Source organism: Seriola lalandi, unplaced genomic scaffold (genome assembly GCF_002814215.2).
Source record: "Seriola lalandi dorsalis isolate HSWRI2012SDOR001 ecotype SW California unplaced genomic scaffold, Sedor1 jcf7180002054570, whole genome shotgun sequence".
NCBI lineage: Eukaryota > Metazoa > Chordata > Actinopteri > Carangiformes > Carangidae > Seriola > Seriola lalandi.
Window position 1 is genome coordinate 1,365,853 of NW_019525123.1, and position 6,034 is coordinate 1,371,886.

The 6,034-nt window shown below is 40.7% G+C and overlaps 1 protein-coding gene across 8 annotated transcripts in view; it reads right to left on the reverse strand.

The window, feature by feature from the left end:
• eya1 (EYA transcriptional coactivator and phosphatase 1) overlaps nucleotides 1–6,034 on the reverse strand; it is a 62,392-nt gene that overhangs the window by 34,537 nt on the left and 21,821 nt on the right. For 4 of the 8 annotated variants that reach the window (XM_087176805.1, XM_087176804.1, XM_023416898.2 and 1 more), the window contains exon 1: nucleotides 5,412–5,698. The exons of 1 other annotated variant lie outside the window; for it this stretch is intronic. The gene's annotated coding sequence lies outside the window, so the exon portion shown is untranslated. Of the gene's footprint in view, nucleotides 1–5,411; nucleotides 5,700–6,034 lie in introns of those variants that run through there. 3 more of the 8 variants (XM_087176806.1, XM_087176803.1, XM_087176800.1) reach the window with 2 other exon arrangements.

A 6,034-nucleotide genomic window follows, 5' to 3' on the forward strand; every position in this document is an offset into this window, starting at 1 on the left:
GGGGGGGTGAAGGTAGGCAGCGGGGTGAGGGGTTGGGGATAGCAGGGGCTGAGGGGCAGCAGAGGGTGGGAGAGCCTGCCCGCTTTCCTGCTTGAGGTAGCCTGCTGCTTGAAGGAAGATGGGACTTGTTGAGGAGAGACAAGTCAAGCGTGACACCCCTAGCATCTTCAGCAGATCTTTCATCTGCATTGACACTATCTGAAATTTATCAGCACTCCCCATCCCAGCATACTGACAGGTCCTAATGACCGTCAGGGCTGCTTTCCGCGGGCCTGCCCCAGCCTGGGGCTATGGCACCAGCACAGAAATACACAACTTCCTACTTCACAGTCTATTCACAATGGACAGAAAAGCAGAAACAGAATAATATACACACTGACACAGACATTGTATAAATCTCTTCTTTCTCTGTGGCAATGTGAAAATTCATGCTTATGTCTTTTTCTTTTGCACACAGAGACGCATAACTCATGTCTGCATGTGTACACACACTCGTGCACAGGGCACTTCAGAGGCCCCCACATCAGTGGTGCAAATTCGAGCGCGCGCGCACACACACACACACATACACACACACATATACGCACACTCACACATGCAGGGCACTTTAGAGGCCCCCAGATCAGTGGTGCATCTCAGACAATGAAGGAGACTGGAAACAAGAACACGGAGAGCATATGGAGCCACATATGTTTCCTATGACGCTACGAATGCCTCTATTACTCTCCTTTAGCTGACAGTTACATTTTGCTGTCCACTCCCGCTCTGCTCGTCTCTCTCCAAACATCAAGCAGAGCCATATACTTGCATGACTATAACACTATATTAGACCTGACTACAGCCCACCATGGGAATACAGGGTCCAAAAAAGGTCAAAGGTATTCAACTGGTCGGGAAAAAGGAAAAAGACATATAAAGTCTTTTTTCAAAAATCCTGGCATGATTTTTTAATGGCTGACTGTTTACATGAGCCAGGGTAACCTGAGCTACATGCATGGTCTTAAGTTTTTTTTCCTTCTTTTTTTTTTTCAACAGGCTTTGCTCTTCACACCAAGGCAAAGCCTTCATGAATACCATTCCAGATTTACAATTTGCCTTCTCTCTCACTGCTTATGGCACAGCCATCTTAGCAAAAATAACCATTATATTTCATTCTCACTTTAGGAGCCACGGACAAGAGCAGTGCCTCCTCCTGGCATTTCCCAATATTGAAATATGCACAGGGGATGTCAAAATTACCAACATATCAATGGAAAAGAAAGTCCACAGAGGTAAAAGCCATAAAGACGAAAGAGAAACACATTTTGCCACAGCACATTAACAGCGATCACAGAGTTGGGGGAAGTTGTGGAGAGAGTGCTGTGGTGGGTTGCTGTGGTATGGCGTGTGTGTGTCTGTGTGTGTGTGTCTGTGTGTGTGTGTGTGTGTGTGTGTGTGTGTGTGTAGTGACTTGTTTCTCTGTTCAGCAGTGCAGGCCAGTGAAGAAATTACCATGCTGGTGTCTCAACCATTGCCAGCAGGTGAAACCAGCCAGGTGAAGAGAGAGAGGGAGAGCAAGGAAGATGGGAGAGAGAGGATAAGGCAGGGGGGCAGGGATTTAAAAGCAAAAACAAGCCTTTCTTCTGCCACGCTAAATATTTATTGTTTAAAAAAAAAAAAAAAAAAAAAAAAAAAAAAAGAAGTGCCACAACATGCTTCACTCATGGTTGTTTGCAGGTCTTTTTTTTCGCTTTCCTTATTTCAAGACCTGCATTTCCAAAGGTAAACATAGTAACAGCCAAGCTTTTAGCATAGATCATCTCAGCATGCAGGCTGACTGACCTGGCACAAATAATTTTCTCCTCCTTTGCTGCGTGTACCTGAGCTACTATCGCTACAGGAGAGGGTTATTTTTACAGGAAGGTGTTTAATCAACTGCAAAATTTTATTTTCACATATTAATGATTAGTGTTGCAAACAAAAATGATCAAACAGAAGATGTAACTGAAAAAGAAATATGAGTGAATATGGTTTGTTTATTTCTATTCTCCACTCCCTGTATCATCTTTAATAGATATTAATTTTATTGGGCAAAGTCCACAGTCCTTTGAATTTTACAGACTACGTAAGCCATGTGTTGTGAGTTACAACTTTTGAAAAACAATGCTTTAATCAAAATCTAACTTTAAAACAACTAATCCCCACTTAAGCTGGTCAGCTGAATCCACATGGTGGCCCAGGAAAAATAAATCCACTCGCAAAGAATGTAGATGCAGACAACAATTGGACACAGATGTGAGAGGAATTAGGCACAGTTTACAAAATGCTACACTTCACTTGTGTCTCTATACGTGGCTGAAAAAATGAGGGTTGCCAACAAATGCAACATTAAATAGCTTGGTGTTTTTTCATCCTCAAAGGTAAAGTATTTTAGATGAGACAACTGCTGCACATTTGAAATTACATGGTGGTGTAATTCTCAATAATGACACCACTTTGCTGAACATTGATTTCTGAGAAAAAAATAATATGTTTGCTTAAATGTATTGTTACTTTAGAACTAGAACATGTAATACAATAAAATAAATTTAAATTAAAACATGAAACATTGCTTTTTATTTTTTATATTCCATGTACTGCATATTTATTTGTACTGATATGCTGCTGTGGGATGTTCAACACATTTAAGCGCAGCACACAAATGAGACGACAAATGAGATGGCGAGAAATTCTGGAAGCAGACGGTGCTTCACATACAATTTAAAATTTTCTATTGGTCTATAATTAAAAGCACAATTATTAACAGATGTGTTGTTTGTTGATGTGCAATTTGTCCCTCTCATTTGGTTCAATCTGACATGGTGCTCCAGCAATTCACTCAATAGCTACATTAAATCTGTTAATACTGTGCTCTTCAACCCTCAAAATTATTTCCAGAAGGCCAGTTCGCCTTTGAGGGGCCATCAAGCAAGATTTAAGGTGCACATTTTATCACAACCTGCCTACCACCGTGACCACCGCAGAATGATAAAGGCTTTACAGCACAGAGATGAAAGAAAGTCCAGTGACAAATCTTAACGACTATATCACTGTAATACTTATGACTTGTTATTCTAATCTGAGATGGTGATCTGTTACGTGAATGAAATTATTGTCAATGCAGGATACGGTGCAGAGCAAATTCTAAAACTGCTTAGTTTATATTAACATTGCAGATGGAAATCAAAATAGATGCATTTAAAAAATTTTAAAAAGCAAAACATTTTATATGATCTGTTAAGAGGCATGTTGTGCTATTGGCACATTGGCAATACAAAGAAATCCTTTTGAATACAATTTCTGTTTAGACTTACAGCTCAGCAGCTTCCCTATTATCTTGCACTACGTAAACATATTGCCATTTACAAACAAACACGCAAGTGGGTATTAGTGATTAAGGACTTGTAATGGCAATCAACAGAAAACTTTAAAGCTCATTTCCTGCTCTTTCAGCCACATATTTCAAATGCAAGCAGTGGTGTGTTAACAAAATAACACCCCATTGTATTTAGTAAACAACCCCTGCACACTAATCACCCAGTATGGGCTACTTAATAGGAGGTCACCTATTTCCTTCTTCTTTCTCTCGCGCTCTCTCTCCACCTCTCCGTCGTCTTCACTAACAGCCGAGTGAGGCAGGATCAATTAGCCCTCTCTGTCTTTCACCATTTTCAATCTCCTCTCTGAGAGAGGAGAACAAGGGTTCGGCCGGCGAGACATCCATACGAAAGGCATCAGGCCTTGGGCAAACAATGCCACCGTCACCGCCGACCACTCTTTCTTGTACACACTGCTGCTACACATGCATGAAGCTCCGCAGCCAGGCAGAGAGACCCTGATCTCTCCCTGTGTAAAGCAAATACACAGTGTAAACAGCCCCAAATCAGCCCAGTCATTATCTGTTAATTGGATAAATAAGGTTATTGTGTGAGTGAATGGCTGCAGCAGGCGGTCACACACACTGTTATGTTTGTCTACACGGAGCAGAGGCAACTCTGCAAGCAGTCTGGCTCACTAGCCTATCCTAACCTCTCTATTTCTTCTCTTTCATCTACTAACACACACCTTTCTAAACACACGGGAAAGGGCAGGCGTTTGAAAATGACAGGAACTAGAAGATGAAAAAGGATAGAGGAAAAAAAAAAAAATCACAATTTCAGAGAGATGAAATGCCCTTCAAACGCACATACACACCACACAATAATTCCCTGACTTGTGATGTAAGCCTGTGATCATGCACACAACATTAAACCAGAACATCCTTCAATTAGAGAGGCTAGTGATTACAGTGGGTGAGTCATCTTCACTACACGTGAAATACTGGCGAGCGGAGACGCAGCACGGCCGGGAGTCGAGGCCTGTTGTCTTGGTCAGACGCTGAGAGGCTCTCAGGTCTCCTCGCAGCATTCCTGGCCTCAGCAGATGGCATTAGATGTCAACTGCTTTAACTGTGTTGGTTTTGTTTGTTCTGCCAGTCAAAAAGAGACTCCTGCAGGGACCAGCATGTTTTCCTTGCCTGCTCAAAAATGTAAACCGGGCCAAGCAGAAAAGGATAACATATTTGAAAGGGAAATTTTGAATATATATTTGCCCTGAGGTTATTATTTTCAATGGGAATGGAGATGATTTTTCTGCAGTTTAAAAATGTTTTAATAATACATTTACATTACAAGTGGAGAAAATTCTGAGCTCATTATTTTTAAAATGCAAATTTATATTAGTAGAAAATATATATGTACACATAGGTATATATATATATTTTACAATTGTCATCTAAAATTACAAATGATGATTTTTGTGGACAAACTGGACTTGAAATTTGCGAACCTATCTACATGCTGCATGTAATAAAAAAACTGAACGTATTTAAAGATCATCATATTACTTTTTTAGATTGCCCTCTTGATCGGGATGAGGGGTGTATTTACTTTCACTTAAATTAAAACTAAACATTCACCAAGAGCATTTGTTTTTTTTAGCTATTTATTTATCACCATCAATGAATTGAAGCTGCCATGTGAAGATTCAACCCCTCCTCTTTAGTTGTTATTTTCTGCATTATTATAAATTTTTGCTCTACAGTATTACTACTCTTACATTAATAAAGATGTAGTATTGTAGGTGCTGTTTTCAAATGTAACAATTTATGACAGTATTACTCCAGAAAACCACCTGCTTTGTTGACATAAATGCTTTAATTGGGAATTATATCTTAAATTAAATGCTGAAGCAAATCTATGAAATGAAAGAGATATTTCCACACGCGCACACACACACACACACACACACACACACACACAAACACACACACACCGAGATACTCAAAAATTTGACAAATTAAGAGAAGAGAACCAACAGATAAAAAATTACTAAGAAATTTAAATTATACTTACTACAATTATGGTTGAATCCCTGTGTGTTTATCCCTTCTTCTATCTTCTTTTTAAAAAACTCTTCTACAGACAAATGGTTCAGTCCAGCAGAACGGACAGCAAACTTTTCTAAAACAGTTCTTCAGGTGTTGGTAGAACCTGTAGCACAATAAATGTAAACTACAAGACTACTTTTCCCTTTTTCATTTTAGGTGTTGGAACCCATGGAGCCCCGCGCTGTATCTCAGGAGACCCAGTCCTAGTGAGAAAGAGAGTTGTCCGATTACTGCTTCAGGCAGTGACTAGTGAGTGTCTGAGGAAGAGGGAAAAAAAGAGAGAGAGTGAGAGAGCGACAGAGAGGGAGGGAGGGAGGGACGGAGGGAGAAGGGCAGTGAATAAGGGAGGGAGAGGGAGGCTGCTGCTGTTTGAAAAAGCAGAAAAGTTGTGCGGAGCTCTCTCACAGGAAGACTTTGGGTCTGGAGGAGGCACGCGGGAGTTGCACCTCACACCAGCTCCCCATATGTCATTCACTCACAGCTTTAAGCAATAGAGCCCTCTCCAGATTGTATCAGTTGAGACTAAGACAATGGCAGATCTCTCCACCGGCTAGCCTGTCCACTGGAACACTAGGCTCTGCTCACACA